The following is a 14,974-nucleotide window of genomic DNA, read 5'->3' on the forward strand; positions in this document are numbered from 1 at the left end:
AAAAAGCAAAGAAATTAGGAAAAGTTCAATTTGCTTCATGAACTTCCACATGTCTCCTGGAAATATGCTCGTTTTCTCAGGGTCACAATGATGAAAACTTAGAGGATTTCACTGAGCAAACTTTCTCTAACTGAATATTTTACATAGACTGGTTTTGGAGATATGAAAATGATTCATTTGATGCCATGTTTCACCAGAATCTGTAGAATATGATGGCCATGCAATGTAAAAAAAAAAAAAAAAATACTTGCTTGTCCCTTAGCGGACTACAAGATGGACTAGAGCTCTGCTGATCACAGCAGGTGTTATCCAATAGCAGAGAGACAAATGCAATGCCAAAAGGTCTCTCAGGATCGCAGTTCCCAGGCACCAAAGGGGAGATTCCTACCCATTGGAAAGGGAATATGTCAACCAATGTTCCACCACAGCTGAAACACAACGCATGAGGGAACGATACCTAGTGTGATCATATGCAAGCTCCGTTACTGACCAAAGACGTCTCAAGTACTCAATGCAAGTGCTGTTTCACACACCTACAATGTACGAATCACAAACAGGATCCCACAAACCAAAGCACAGACTGCCGTGATTAACACCACATTGACACACACAAACACATGAAGAACAAATAAACACACCAATCACAAAGACAGAAAGCCAGAGAAGGCATTTTGTCAACTTCCACTTCCACTCCCACATGGAGGCCCCCAGTTCTCAAGAGGGAATGGACTCAGAGGGGCTCACATCCGCTAAGGGGAGCAGCCCAGTTGGAGTAGACCTATTTCCCAGCCTGTGCAAGCTGTAGCCACTTACGCCCAAATGACATGAACTGTATACCGTTGCTCTGGACCTGTGTCCAAAACAAGCAGCCTCGTGCTGTAGGGCAGCCACTGCATATCAGGGAGAATCCCTGCCAGTATCCTGGAGCCAAATGTACTCTGGCATGTGCTGGGAACTATAAATGGCGACGCCCCTGATCGAGATCAACACACCATGGGCACAGACCTCCTGGCTGGCTCGCTATAATTGGTAACCAAAGGCCAGGATGTGTGCGCGACGCACACTGAGGCCAAACAACAGCAAAACATTGGACTTTGGAGCCGAGAAATATTTGTTGTTGAGACATTCAAGGAAATGGGTGGCTCATGCTGGGTAATCCCCAACCTTGAAAGCTTTTAGCAAAGCCCTCTTAGAGGTAAGGTGATGGAGGGGTGTGGCTTTTCGTTGAAAACTTCTCCCTGTCCAATCCATTGTTCTTGAGGACAGGTCATAGTCAGGTCTCAATGTTCCTATCAATCTCCAGCAAACAAATGTCACTCTCTGGGTGACAAGAAAGGGCAAGTTCCCAAGGCACAAGACTCACCCTCTGAGGTCCAGACCCACCTAAGAGAAAGGGGTCCCTGGGAGGGGTGGTGTTCCTCCTGCCATGGAGGGTTTGTCCAGGAGCTGGTCTGGGTCCTCCCACCAGTGCCCACGCCTCCCAGAGGAGGCAGCTCTGCCTTGGTGGCTCCCTCAGGGCCAGGTCCCAGACCCTTGCTAGCTCTCATCACTGAGGGAGCCGGGTGCACATGACCCAACAGGTCTTAATGCTCCTCAGGCCACCCGAACAGTGGCGGTCGGGTACCCCAGACTGTGAGCCATACCCTTAGGGTCACAGTGGCGGTGTGTGGTAGAGGTTCAACACTGCCTCAAGGCCTGGTCTGGGCCAGTGGGCATTCATGGCCTTGGCTCTGGAGCCCTGCAGGACACACCCCCAGCCTGTTCTCTGGGCCCCCCATCACACCAGCTGGCCCAAGGCCGTGTGAGCAGAAGAATGCTGGGGAGAAGGCTGGCACTTGCCTCTTACCACATGCTCCAGGTCTGAAGGGGCAGCACTCCACTGACTGCTGCCTAACAAAGGGCCCCCACTAAAGATGGCTGACAGACAGTGGCTTGCTTGGGGCAGGGGCCCACTACACTGCCCACCAATGGCTGAGCAGGGTGGTCACAGTGGCATTAGTGGTCTCCTGGTAACCATTGCCTGGTAACGGGGCAGTGGGTCACAGTGCACAGCAAGGGCTGCCTGGGAAGGGCTGCATTCAGCTGGCTATGGTACAATTCCCCTTTTTCTTTGGTCCTCTGCAACCCTGAGGAGAATATGTGGGTATGATTTGGATAGAGTGGTTAATCATAAACTCAGCAGCGGATCTCTGTTTTAGGGGACTTGCTTTCAACGTAGATTCCTGGTTCACATTTTCCCAAGTCTTTCAGGGAATGGGGTGACGACCACTCTAGCTATTTGCTGCTGGAGGAAAGCAAAGCCCTACAGTGCATTCTGAGTTGGAAGCAATGCCACGGTGCAAGTCTTGATCCAAGTCTTATATAAACTTGTATAAGGAATCCAGGAGAATAAGCCTGAAAAGCAGCATGAGGGTGGCACTCTGGGGCAGACGTTCTGGCAGGAAATCCAGACACGCAGAAGCAGAAGGGAAGAAATTGTTGTAAGTTGTTAGGAAGTTGAGGGGAAGAGCTTCCCTTAACGGGAGAACACAGATCAAAATCAGCATTATTGCGAAGCAAATCCACAAACGTTAGTAGCATATGCATCTGCTTACTCAGTTTGTCAAAACTGCATTGGTAAGAGTCTTCTTGAAGTTGAAGCACTTTGGGAAAGCCTCAGCCTAACTATCTGTTAGACACTTAAAGAGGCAAGGTTAAAGATCGCATGACAAGGGGTTGAGAAGGAAGCTTAATCAAGTGGCTCTCATGTAACCGTCAGCATGGCTGACCGATTATCCCAAGGCATACCTGCATTTCAGAAACTTTGTACCCTTTCTAGAATATCGACAGGTGTGCCATGTATACATCCTGTGTAATTGGAGAAGCTTCTCCCCCATTTCACAATGTTTTCTCTGTAATTTCCATACCAGATATACGACTGAAATAGTCCTCCTTGAGTTGCCTTAAGGGCCCCGCAACTAATCCAAAGTTCACAAACTATTTCAAAACACCTGGTCCAATAAGCTCATCAGTCCTTTGAAGAGAATTCTTCTTTCTTCTCCAAAGTGAGAAGAGATCTTAAAAGCAAATCGAGATCCCTTAAAGGCAGGACAGTTCACATACCATGTTATTGAAAGCAGCATTCCAAGTAAACGTGTTCTCTTGGCAGAGGGGAACCCAATCCAGCCTTGAAAAAAACGTATTTTTAATAACAGTATCCATTTCCCGAGGTGGAGTTTCGTTTCAGCCCAATGATGCATCAAATGTTGGTTTTTGGCTCAACACATTTATCCCACCTTCCTACTCTATCCTGAAATGTGTTCCTTTTCATGAGTTTCTTAGCTTTAATTGCATATTTCGATTACAATCCTCAAGTCCTTAACACCTTCACTTAGTGAAAACCAAGAAGCCAGCAATTGTCAGCTGGATGCCATACCAGCATTTCTGATTGCAAACGGATGCTTTTGAGACCTTCTGCTAAGTAGGCAAAGGTAGGGAATCTTAGATGTGCCGAGCATCCAATGTCCCAATCCTCTATCCTCTTTGAAATGACCCGGAGAGTCAAGGAATGCTTGGCACTTACCTTGGTGAAGTTTCATGCTACCCAAATCTAGAGAGGCCATTTAGAAAGACTTCAAGTGTCATCATTTCAACTTATGGTCCTTGCTGTCAAATTGGCAACAGATATAAGGTCTTTTTGGATCTCTAAGAAACCTAGGGACCGCAGAAAGTTTACACTTCAGAATGCAAGAAGCTTAAGGCAGCTTCCATACCAGATATCAGTTCAGTACTAGCTATTTGCCAGATCATCAGGACCTGAAATCCATGGAGGCCAATTCTCTCAAGAGGAGGAAGTATTGAATAGGTAAGTGCTTCCCTTTCAGTGAAATAGAGCTCATTTACACATCAACTCGGCAGTTGATGTCAATTGCCTTATCCCTAAAAGTGGCCCAAATCTGGAGAATGCACCTGAAAGGGGTGCGTTGGGGAAGCACATTTGAGTTTCCCAGAGCCACAACACTTTCACACAAAACAAACGCAAAAGTACGTGCAGAAAAGAAACTCTCAGTCCTGAGGACCAAAGCAAAGGGTGAGGATGAACAACATCCTCAGTGTTTTCGAACTACGTTCCCTCATTTTAACAACAAAACGACAAACAACATGCAAATTGAAAGATAGGGAATCAGGACCACAGTTGTCATGCCTACTGACCTGGGAAGCAGAAAGAGCCAAAAAGGAAAAAGCAAAGAAATTAGGAAAAGTTCAATTTGCTTCATGAACTTCCACATGTCTCCTGGAAATATGCTCGTTTTCTCAGGGTCACAATGATGAAAACTTAGAGGATTTCACTGAGCAAACTTTCTCTAACTGAATATTTTACATAGACTGGTTTTGGAGGTATGAAAATGATTCATTTGATGCCATGTTTCACCAGAATCTGTAGAATATGATGGCCATGCAATGTAAAAAAAAAAAAAAATACTTGCTTGTCCCTTAGCGGACTACAAGATGGACTAGAGCTCTGCTGATCACAGCAGGTGTTATCCAATAGCAGAGAGACAAATGCAATGCCAAAAGGTCTCTCAGGATCGCAGTTCCCAGGCACCAAAGGGGAGATTCCTACCCATTGGAAAGGGAATATGTCAACCAATGTTCCACCACAGCTGAAACACAACGCATGAGGGAACGATACCTAGTGTGATCATATGCAAGCTCCGTTACTGACCAAAGACGTCTCAAGTACTCAATGCAAGTGCTGTTTCACACACCTACAATGTACGAATCACAAACAGGATCCCACAAACCAAAGCACAGACTGCCGTGATTAACACCACATTGACACACACAAACACATGAAGAACAAATAAACACACCAATCACAAAGACAGAAAGCCAGAGAAGGCATTTTGTCAACTTCCACTTCCACTCCCACATGGAGGCCCCCAGTTCTCAAGAGGGAATGGACTCAGAGGGGCTCACATCCGCTAAGGGGAGCAGCCCAGTTGGAGTAGACCTATTTCCCAGCCTGTGCAAGCTGTAGCCACTTACGCCCAAATGACATGAACTGTATACCGTTGCTCTGGACCTGTGTCCAAAACAAGCAGCCTCGTGCTGTAGGGCAGCCACTGCATATCAGGGAGAATCCCTGCCAGTATCCTGGAGCCAAATGTACTCTGGCATGTGCTGGGAACTATAAATGGCGATGCCCCTGATCGAGATCAACACACCATGGGCACAGACCTCCTGGCTGGCTCGCTATAATTGGTAACCAAAGGCCAGGATGTGTGCGCGACGCACACTGAGGCCAAACAACAGCAAAACATTGGACTTTGGAGCCGAGAAATATTTGTTGTTGAGACATTCAAGGAAATGGGTGGCTTATGCTGGGTAATCCCCAACCTTGAAAGCTTTTAGCAAAGCCCTCTTAGAGGTAAGGTGATGGAGGGGTGTGGCTTTTCGTTGAAAACTTCTCCCTGTCCAATCCATTGTTCTTGAGGACAGGTCATAGTCAGGTCTCAATGTTCCTATCAATCTCCAGCAAACAAATGTCACTCTCTGGGTGACAAGAAAGGGCAAGGTCCCAAGGCACAAGACTCACCCTCTGAGGTCCAGACCCACCTAAGAGAAAGGGGTCCTTGGGAGGGGTGGTGGTCCTCCTGCCATGGAGGGTTTGTCCAGGAGCTGGTCTGGGTCCTCCCACCAGTGCCCACGCCTCCCAGAGGAGGCAGCTCTGCCTTGGTGGCTCCCTCAGGGCCAGGTCCCAGACCCTTGCTAGCTCTCATCACTGAGGGAGCCGGGTGCACATGACCCAACAGGTCTTAATGCTCCTCAGGCCACCCAAACAGTGGCGGTCGGGTACCCCGGACTGTGAGCCATACCCTTAGGGTCACAGTGGCGGTGTGTGGTAGAGGTTCAACACTGCCTCAAGGCCTGGTCTGGGCCAATGGTCATTCATGGCCTTGGCTCTGGAGCCCTGCAGGACACACCCCCAGCCTGTTCTCTGGGCCCCCCAACACACCAGCTGGCCCAAGGCCGTGTGAGCAGAAGAATGCTGGGGAGAAGGCTGGCACTTGCCTCTTACCTCATGCTCCAGGTCTGAAGGGGCAGCACTCCACTGACTGCTGGCTAACAAAGGGCCCCCACTAAAGATGGCTGACAGACAGTGGCTTGCTTGGGGCAGGGGCCCACTACACTGCCCACCAATGGCTGAGCAGGGTGGTCACAGTGGCATTAGTGGTCTCCTGGTAACCATTGCCTGGTAACGGGGCAGTGGGTCACAGTGCACAGCAAGGGCTGCCTGGGAAGGGCTGCATTCATCTGGCTATGGTACAATTCCCCTTTTTCTTTGGTCCTCTGCAACCCTGAGGAGAATATGTGCGTATGATTTGGCTAGAGTGGTTAATCATAAACTCAGCAGCGGATCTCTGTTTTAGGGGACTTGCTTTCAACGTAGATTCCTGGTTCACATTTTCCCAAGTCTTTCAGGGAATGGGGTGACGACCACTCTAGCTATTTGCTGCTGGAGGAAAGCAAAGCCCTACAGTGCATTCTGAGTTGGAAGCAATGCCACGTTGCAAGTCTTGATCCAAGTCTTATAAAAACTTGTATAAGGAATCCAGGAGAATAAGCCTGAAAAGCAGCGTGAGGGTGGCACTCTGGGGCAGACGTTCTGGCAGGTAATCCAGACACGCAGAAGCAGAAGGGAAGAAATTGTTGTAAGTTGTTAGGAAGTTGAGGGGAAGAGCTTCCCTTAACGGGAGAACACAGATCAAAATCAGCATTATTGCGAAGCAAATCCACAAACGTTAGTAGCATATGCATCTGCTTACTCAGTTTGTCAAAACTGCATTGGTAAGAGTCTTCTTGAAGTTGAAGCACTTTGGGAAAGCCTCAGCCTAACTATCTGTTAGACACTTAAAGAGGCAAGGTTAAAGATCGGATGACAAGGGGTTGAGAAGGAAGCTTAATCAAGTGGCTCTCATGTAACCGTCAGCATGGCTGACCGATTATCCCAAGGCATACCTGCATTTCAGAAACTTTGTACCCTTTCTAGAATATCGACAGGTGTGCCATGTATCCATCCTGTGTAATTGGAGAAGCTTCTCCCCCATTTCACAATGTTTTCTCTGTAATTTCCATACCAGATATACGACTGAAATAGTCCTCCTTGAGTTGCCTTAAGGGCCCCGCAACTAATCCAAAGTTCACAAACTATTTCAAAACACCTGGTCCAATAAGCTCATCAGTCCTTTGAAGAGAATTCTTCTTTCTTCTCCAAAGTGAGAAGAGATCTTAAAAGCAAATCGAGATCCCTTAAAGGCAGGACAGTTCACATACCATGTTATTGAAAGCAGCATTCCAAGTAAACGTGTTCTCTTGGCAGAGGGGAACCCAATCCAGCCTTGAAAAAAACGTATTTTTAATAACAGTATCCATTTCCCGACGTGGAGTTTCGTTTCAGCCCAATGATGCATCAAATGTTGGTTTTTGGCTCAACACATTTATCCCACCTTCCTACTCTATCCTGAAATGTGTTCCTTTTCATGAGTTTCTTAGCTTTAATTGCATATTTCGATTACAATCCTCAAGTCCTTAACACCTTCACTTAGTGAAAACCAAGAAGCAAGCAATTGTCAGCTGGATGCCATACCAGCATTTCTGATTGCAAACGGATGCTTTTGAGACCTTCTGCTAAGTAGGCAAAGGTAGGGAATCTTAGATGTGCCGAGCATCCAATGTCCCAATCCTCTATCCTCTTTGAAATGACCCGGAGAGTCAAGGAATGCTTGGCACTTACCTTGGTGAAGTTTCATGCTACCCAAATCTAGAGAGGCCATTTAGAAAGACTTCAAGTGTCATCATTTCAACTTATGGTCCTTGCTGTCAAATTGGCAACAGATATAAGGTCTTTTTGGATCTCTAAGAAACCTAGGGACCGCAGAAAGTTTACACTTCAGAATGCAAGAAGCTTAAGGCAGCTTCCATACCAGATATCAGTTCAGTACTAGCTATTTGCCAGATCATCAGGACCTGAAATCCATGGAGGCCAATTCTCTCAAGAGGAGGAAGTATTGAATAGGTAAGTGCTTCCCTTTCAGTGAAATAGAGCTCATTTACACATCAACTCGGCAGTTGATGTCAATTGCCTTATCCCTAAAAGTGGCCCAAATCTGGAGAATGCACCTGAAAGGGGTGCGTTGGGGAAGTACATTTGAGTTTCCCAGAGCCACAACACTTTCACACAAAACAAACGCAAAAGTACGTGCAGAAAAGAAACTCTCAGTCCTGAGGACCAAAGCAAAGGGTGAGGATGAACAACATCCTCAGTGTTTTCGAACTACGTTCCCTCATTTTAACAACAAAACGACAAACAACATGCAAATTGAAAGATAGGGAATCAGGACCACAGTTGTCATGCCTACTGACCTGGGAAGCAGAAAGAGCCAAAAAGGAAAAAGCAAAGAAATTAGGAAAAGTTCAATTTGCTTCATGAACTTCCACATGTCTCCTGGAAATATGCTCGTTTTCTCAGGGTCACAATGATGAAAACTTAGAGGATTTCACTGAGCAAACTTTCTCTAACTGAATATTTTACATAGACTGGTTTTGGAGATATGAAAATGATTCATTTGATGCCATGTTTCACCAGAATCTGTAGAATATGATGGCCATGCAATGTAAAAAAAAAAAAAAATACTTGCTTGTCCCTTAGCGGACTACAAGATGGACTAGAGCTCTGCTGATCACAGCAGGTGTTATCCAATAGCAGAGAGACAAATGCAATGCCAAAAGGTCTCTCAGGATCGCAGTTCCCAGGCACCAAAGGGGAGATTCCTACCCATTGGAAAGGGAATATGTCAACCAATGTTCCACCACAGCTGAAACACAACGCATGAGGGAACGATACCTAGTGTGATCATATGCAAGCTCCGTTACTGACCAAAGACGTCTCAAGTACTCAATGCAAGTGCTGTTTCACACACCTACAATGTACGAATCACAAACAGGATCCCACAAACCAAAGCACAGACTGCCGTGATTAACACCACATTGACACACACAAACACATGAAGAACAAATAAACACACCAATCACAAAGACAGAAAGCCAGAGAAGGCATTTTGTCAACTTCCACTTCCACTCCCACATGGAGGCCCCCAGTTCTCAAGAGGGAATGGACTCAGAGGGGCTCACATCCGCTAAGGGGAGCAGCCCAGTTGGAGTAGACCTATTTCCCAGCCTGTGCAAGCTGTAGCCACTTACGCCCAAATGACATGAACTGTATACCGTTGCTCTGGACCTGTGTCCAAAACAAGCAGCCTCGTGCTGTAGGGCAGCCACTGCATATCAGGGAGAATCCCTGCCAGTATCCTGGAGCCAAATGTACTCTGGCATGTGCTGGGAACTATAAATGGCGACGCCCCTGATCGAGATCAACACACCATGGGCACAGACCTCCTGGCTGGCTCGCTATAATTGGTAACCAAAGGCCAGGATGTGTGCGCGACGCACACTGAGGCCAAACAACAGCAAAACATTGGACTTTGGAGCCGAGAAATATTTGTTGTTGAGACATTCAAGGAAATGGGTGGCTCATGCTGGGTAATCCCCAACCTTGAAAGCTTTTAGCAAAGCCCTCTTAGAGGTAAGGTGATGGAGGGGTGTGGCTTTTCGTTGAAAACTTCTCCCTGTCCAATCCATTGTTCTTGAGGACAGGTCATAGTCAGGTCTCAATGTTCCTATCAATCTCCAGCAAACAAATGTCACTCTCTGGGTGACAAGAAAGGGCAAGTTCCCAAGGCACAAGACTCACCCTCTGAGGTCCAGACCCACCTAAGAGAAAGGGGTCCCTGGGAGGGGTGGTGTTCCTCCTGCCATGGAGGGTTTGTCCAGGAGCTGGTCTGGGTCCTCCCACCAGTGCCCACGCCTCCCAGAGGAGGCAGCTCTGCCTTGGTGGCTCCCTCAGGGCCAGGTCCCAGACCCTTGCTAGCTCTCATCACTGAGGGAGCCGGGTGCACATGACCCAACAGGTCTTAATGCTCCTCAGGCCACCCGAACAGTGGCGGTCGGGTACCCCAGACTGTGAGCCATACCCTTAGGGTCACAGTGGCGGTGTGTGGTAGAGGTTCAACACTGCCTCAAGGCCTGGTCTGGGCCAGTGGGCATTCATGGCCTTGGCTCTGGAGCCCTGCAGGACACACCCCCAGCCTGTTCTCTGGGCCCCCCATCACACCAGCTGGCCCAAGGCCGTGTGAGCAGAAGAATGCTGGGGAGAAGGCTGGCACTTGCCTCTTACCACATGCTCCAGGTCTGAAGGGGCAGCACTCCACTGACTGCTGCCTAACAAAGGGCCCCCACTAAAGATGGCTGACAGACAGTGGCTTGCTTGGGGCAGGGGCCCACTACACTGCCCACCAATGGCTGAGCAGGGTGGTCACAGTGGCATTAGTGGTCTCCTGGTAACCATTGCCTGGTAACGGGGCAGTGGGTCACAGTGCACAGCAAGGGCTGCCTGGGAAGGGCTGCATTCAGCTGGCTATGGTACAATTCCCCTTTTTCTTTGGTCCTCTGCAACCCTGAGGAGAATATGTGGGTATGATTTGGATAGAGTGGTTAATCATAAACTCAGCAGCGGATCTCTGTTTTAGGGGACTTGCTTTCAACGTAGATTCCTGGTTCACATTTTCCCAAGTCTTTCAGGGAATGGGGTGACGACCACTCTAGCTATTTGCTGCTGGAGGAAAGCAAAGCCCTACAGTGCATTCTGAGTTGGAAGCAATGCCACGGTGCAAGTCTTGATCCAAGTCTTATATAAACTTGTATAAGGAATCCAGGAGAATAAGCCTGAAAAGCAGCGTGAGGGTGGCACTCTGGGGCAGACGTTCTGGCAGGAAATCCAGACACGCAGAAGCAGAAGGGAAGAAATTGTTGTAAGTTGTTAGGAAGTTGAGGGGAAGAGCTTCCCTTAACGGGAGAACACAGATCAAAATCAGCATTATTGCGAAGCAAATCCACAAACGTTAGTAGCATATGCATCTGCTTACTCAGTTTGTCAAAACTGCATTGGTAAGAGTCTTCTTGAAGTTGAAGCACTTTGGGAAAGCCTCAGCCTAACTATCTGTTAGACACTTAAAGAGGCAAGGTTAAAGATCGCATGACAAGGGGTTGAGAAGGAAGCTTAATCAAGTGGCTCTCATGTAACCGTCAGCATGGCTGACCGATTATCCCAAGGCATACCTGCATTTCAGAAACTTTGTACCCTTTCTAGAATATCGACAGGTGTGCCATGTATACATCCTGTGTAATTGGAGAAGCTTCTCCCCCATTTCACAATGTTTTCTCTGTAATTTCCATACCAGATATACGACTGAAATAGTCCTCCTTGAGTTGCCTTAAGGGCCCCGCAACTAATCCAAAGTTCACAAACTATTTCAAAACACCTGGTCCAATAAGCTCATCAGTCCTTTGAAGAGAATTCTTCTTTCTTCTCCAAAGTGAGAAGAGATCTTAAAAGCAAATCGAGATCCCTTAAAGGCAGGACAGTTCACATACCATGTTATTGAAAGCAGCATTCCAAGTAAACGTGTTCTCTTGGCAGAGGGGAACCCAATCCAGCCTTGAAAAAAACGTATTTTTAATAACAGTATCCATTTCCCGAAGTGGAGTTTCGTTTCAGCCCAATGATGCATCAAATGTTGGTTTTTGGCTCAACACATTTATCCCACCTTCCTACTCTATCCTGAAATGTGTTCCTTTTCATGAGTTTCTTAGCTTTAATTGCATATTTCGATTACAATCCTCAAGTCCTTAACACCTTCACTTAGTGAAAACCAAGAAGCAAGCAATTGTCAGCTGGATGCCATACCAGCATTTCTGATTGCAAACGGATGCTTTTGAGACCTTCTGCTAAGTAGGCAAAGGTAGGGAATCTTAGATGTGCCGAGCATCCAATGTCCCAATCCTCTATCCTCTTTGAAATGACCCGGAGAGTCAAGGAATGCTTGCCACTTACCTTGGTGAAATTTCATGCTACCCAAATCTAGAGAGGCCATTTAGAAAGACTTCAAGTGTCATCATTTCAACTTATGGTCCTTGCTGTCAAATTGGCAACAGATATAAGGTCTTTTTGGATCTCTAAGAAACCTAGGGACCGCAGAAGGTTTATACTTCAGAATGCAAGAAGCTTAAGGCAGCTTCCATACCAGATATCAGTTCAGTACTAGCTATTTGCCAGATCATCAGGACCTGAAATCCATGGAGGCCAATTTTCTCCGAGGAGGAAGTATTGAATTGGTAAGTGCTTCCCTTTCAGTGAAATAGAGCTCATTTACACATCAACTCGGCAGTTGATGTCAATTGCCTTATCCCTAAAAGTGGCCCAAATCTGGAGAATGCACCTGAAAGCGGTGCATTGGGGAAGCACATTTGAGTTTCCCAGAGCCACAACACTTTCACACAAAACAAACGCAAAAGTACATGCCAAAAAGAAACTCTCAGTCCTGAGGACCAAAGCAAAGGGTGAGGATGAACAACATCCTCAGTGTTTTCGAACTACGTTCCCTCATTTTAACAACAAAACAACAAACAACATGCAAATTGAAAGATAGGGAATCAGGACCACAGTTGTCATGCCTACTGACCTGGGAAGCAGAAAGAGCCAAAAAGGAAAAAGCAAAGAAATTAGGAAAAGTTCAATTTGCTTCATGAACTTCCACATGTCTCCTGGAAATATGCTCGTTTTCTCAGGGTCACAATGATGAAAACCAAAAGGATTTCACTGAGCAAACTTTCTCTAACTGAATATTTTACATAGACTGGTTTTGGAGATATGAAAATGATTCATTTGATGCCATGTTTCACCAGAATCTGTAGAATATGCTGGCCATGCAATGTAAAAAAAAAAAAAAAAATACTTGCTTGTCCCTTAGCGGACTACAAGATGGACTAGAGCTCTGCTGATCACAGCAGGTGTTATCCAATAGCAGAGAGACAAATGCAATGCCAAAAGGTCTCTCAGGATCGCAGTTCCCAGGCACAAAAGGGCAGATTCCTACCCATTGGAAAGGGAATATGTCAACCAATGTTCCACGACAGCTGAAACACAACGCAGGAGGGAACGATACCTACTGTGATCATATGCAAGCTCCGTTACTGACCAAAGACGTCTCAAGTACTCAATGCAAGTGCTGTTTCACACACCTACAATGTACGAATCACAAACAGGATCCCACAAACCACAGCACAGACTGCCGTGATTAACACCACATTGACACACACAAACACATGAAGAACAAATAAACACTCCAATCACAAAGATAGAAAGCCAGAGAAGGCATTTTGTCAACTTCCACTTCCACTCCCACATGGAGGCCCCCAGTTCTCAAGAGGGAATGGACTCAGAGGGGCTCCCATCCGCTAAGGGGAGCAGCCCAGTTGGAGTAGACCTATTTCCCAGCCTGTGCAAGCTGGAGCGACTTACCCCCAAATGACATGAACTGTATACCGTTGCTCTGGACATGTGTCCAAGACAAGCAGCCTCGAGCTGTAGGGCAGCCACTGCATATCAGGGAGAATCCCTGCCAGTATCCTGGAGCCAAATGTACTCTGGCATGTGCTGGGAAGTATAAATGGCGACGCCCCTGATCGAGATCAACACACCATGGGCACAGACCTCCTGGCTGGCTTGCTATAATTGGTAACCAAAGGCCAGGATGTGTGCGCGACGCACAGTGAGGCCAAACAACAGCAAAACATTGGACTTTGGAGCCGAGAAATATTTGTTGTTGAGACATTCAAGGAAATGGGTGGCTTATGCTTGGTAATCCCCAACCTTCAAAGCTTTTAGCAAAGCCCTGTTAGAGGTAAGGTGATGGAGGGGTGTGGCTTTTCGTTGAAAACTTCTCCCTGTCCGATCCATTGTTCTTGAGGACAGGTCATAGTCAGGTCTCAATGTTCCTATCAATCTCCAGCAAACAAATGTCACTCTCTGGGTGACAAGAAAGGGCAAGGTCCCAAGGCACAAGACTCACCCTCTGAGGTCCAGACCCACCTAAGAGAAAGGGGTCCCTGGGAGGGGTGGTGGTCCTCCTGCTATGGAGGGTTTGTCCAGGAGCTGGTCTGGGTCCTCCCACCAGTGCCCACGCCTCACAGAGGAGGCAGCTCTGCCTTGGTGGCTCCCTCAGGGCCAGGTCCCAGACCCTTGCTAGCTCTCATCACTGAGGGAGCCGGGTGCACATGACCCAACAGGTCTTAATGCTCCTCAGGCCACCCAAACAGTGGCGGTCGGGTACCCCGGACTGTGAGCCATACCCTTAGGGTCACAGTGGCGGTGTGTGGTAGAGGTTCAACACTGCCTCAAGGCCTGGTCTGGGCCAATGGTCATTCATGGCCTTGGCTCTGGAGCCCTGCAGGACACACCCCCAGCCTGTTCTCTGGGCCCCCCAACACACCAGCTGGCCCAAGGCCGTGTGAGCAGAAGAATGCTGGGGAGAAGGCTGGCACTTGCCTCTTACCTCATGCTCCAGGTCTGAAGGGGCAGCACTCCACTGACTGCTGGCTAACAAAGGGCCCCCACTAAAGATGGCTGACAGACAGTGGCTTGCTTGGGGCAGGGGCCCACTACACTGCCCACCAATGGCTGAGCAGGGTGGTCACAGTGGCATTAGTGGTCTCCTGGTAACCATTGCCTGGTAACGGGGCAGTGGGTCACAGTGCACAGCAAGGGCTGCCTGGGAAGGGCTGCATTCAGCTGGCTATGGTACAATTCCCCTTTTTCTTTGGTCCTCTGCAACCCTGAGGAGAATATGTGGGTATGATTTGGATAGAGTGGTTAATCATAAACTCAGCAGCGGATCTCTGTTTTAGGGGACTTGCTTTCAATGTAGATTCCTGGTTCACATTTTCCCAAGTCTTTCAGGGAATGGGGTGACGACCACTCTAGCTATTTGCTGCTGGAGGAAAGCAAAGCCCTACAGTGCATTCTGAGTTGGAAGCA

The sequence above is a fragment of the Hippopotamus amphibius genome, chromosome 10 (genome assembly GCF_030028045.1).
Source record: "Hippopotamus amphibius kiboko isolate mHipAmp2 chromosome 10, mHipAmp2.hap2, whole genome shotgun sequence".
NCBI classification, from domain to species: domain Eukaryota; kingdom Metazoa; phylum Chordata; class Mammalia; order Artiodactyla; family Hippopotamidae; genus Hippopotamus; species Hippopotamus amphibius.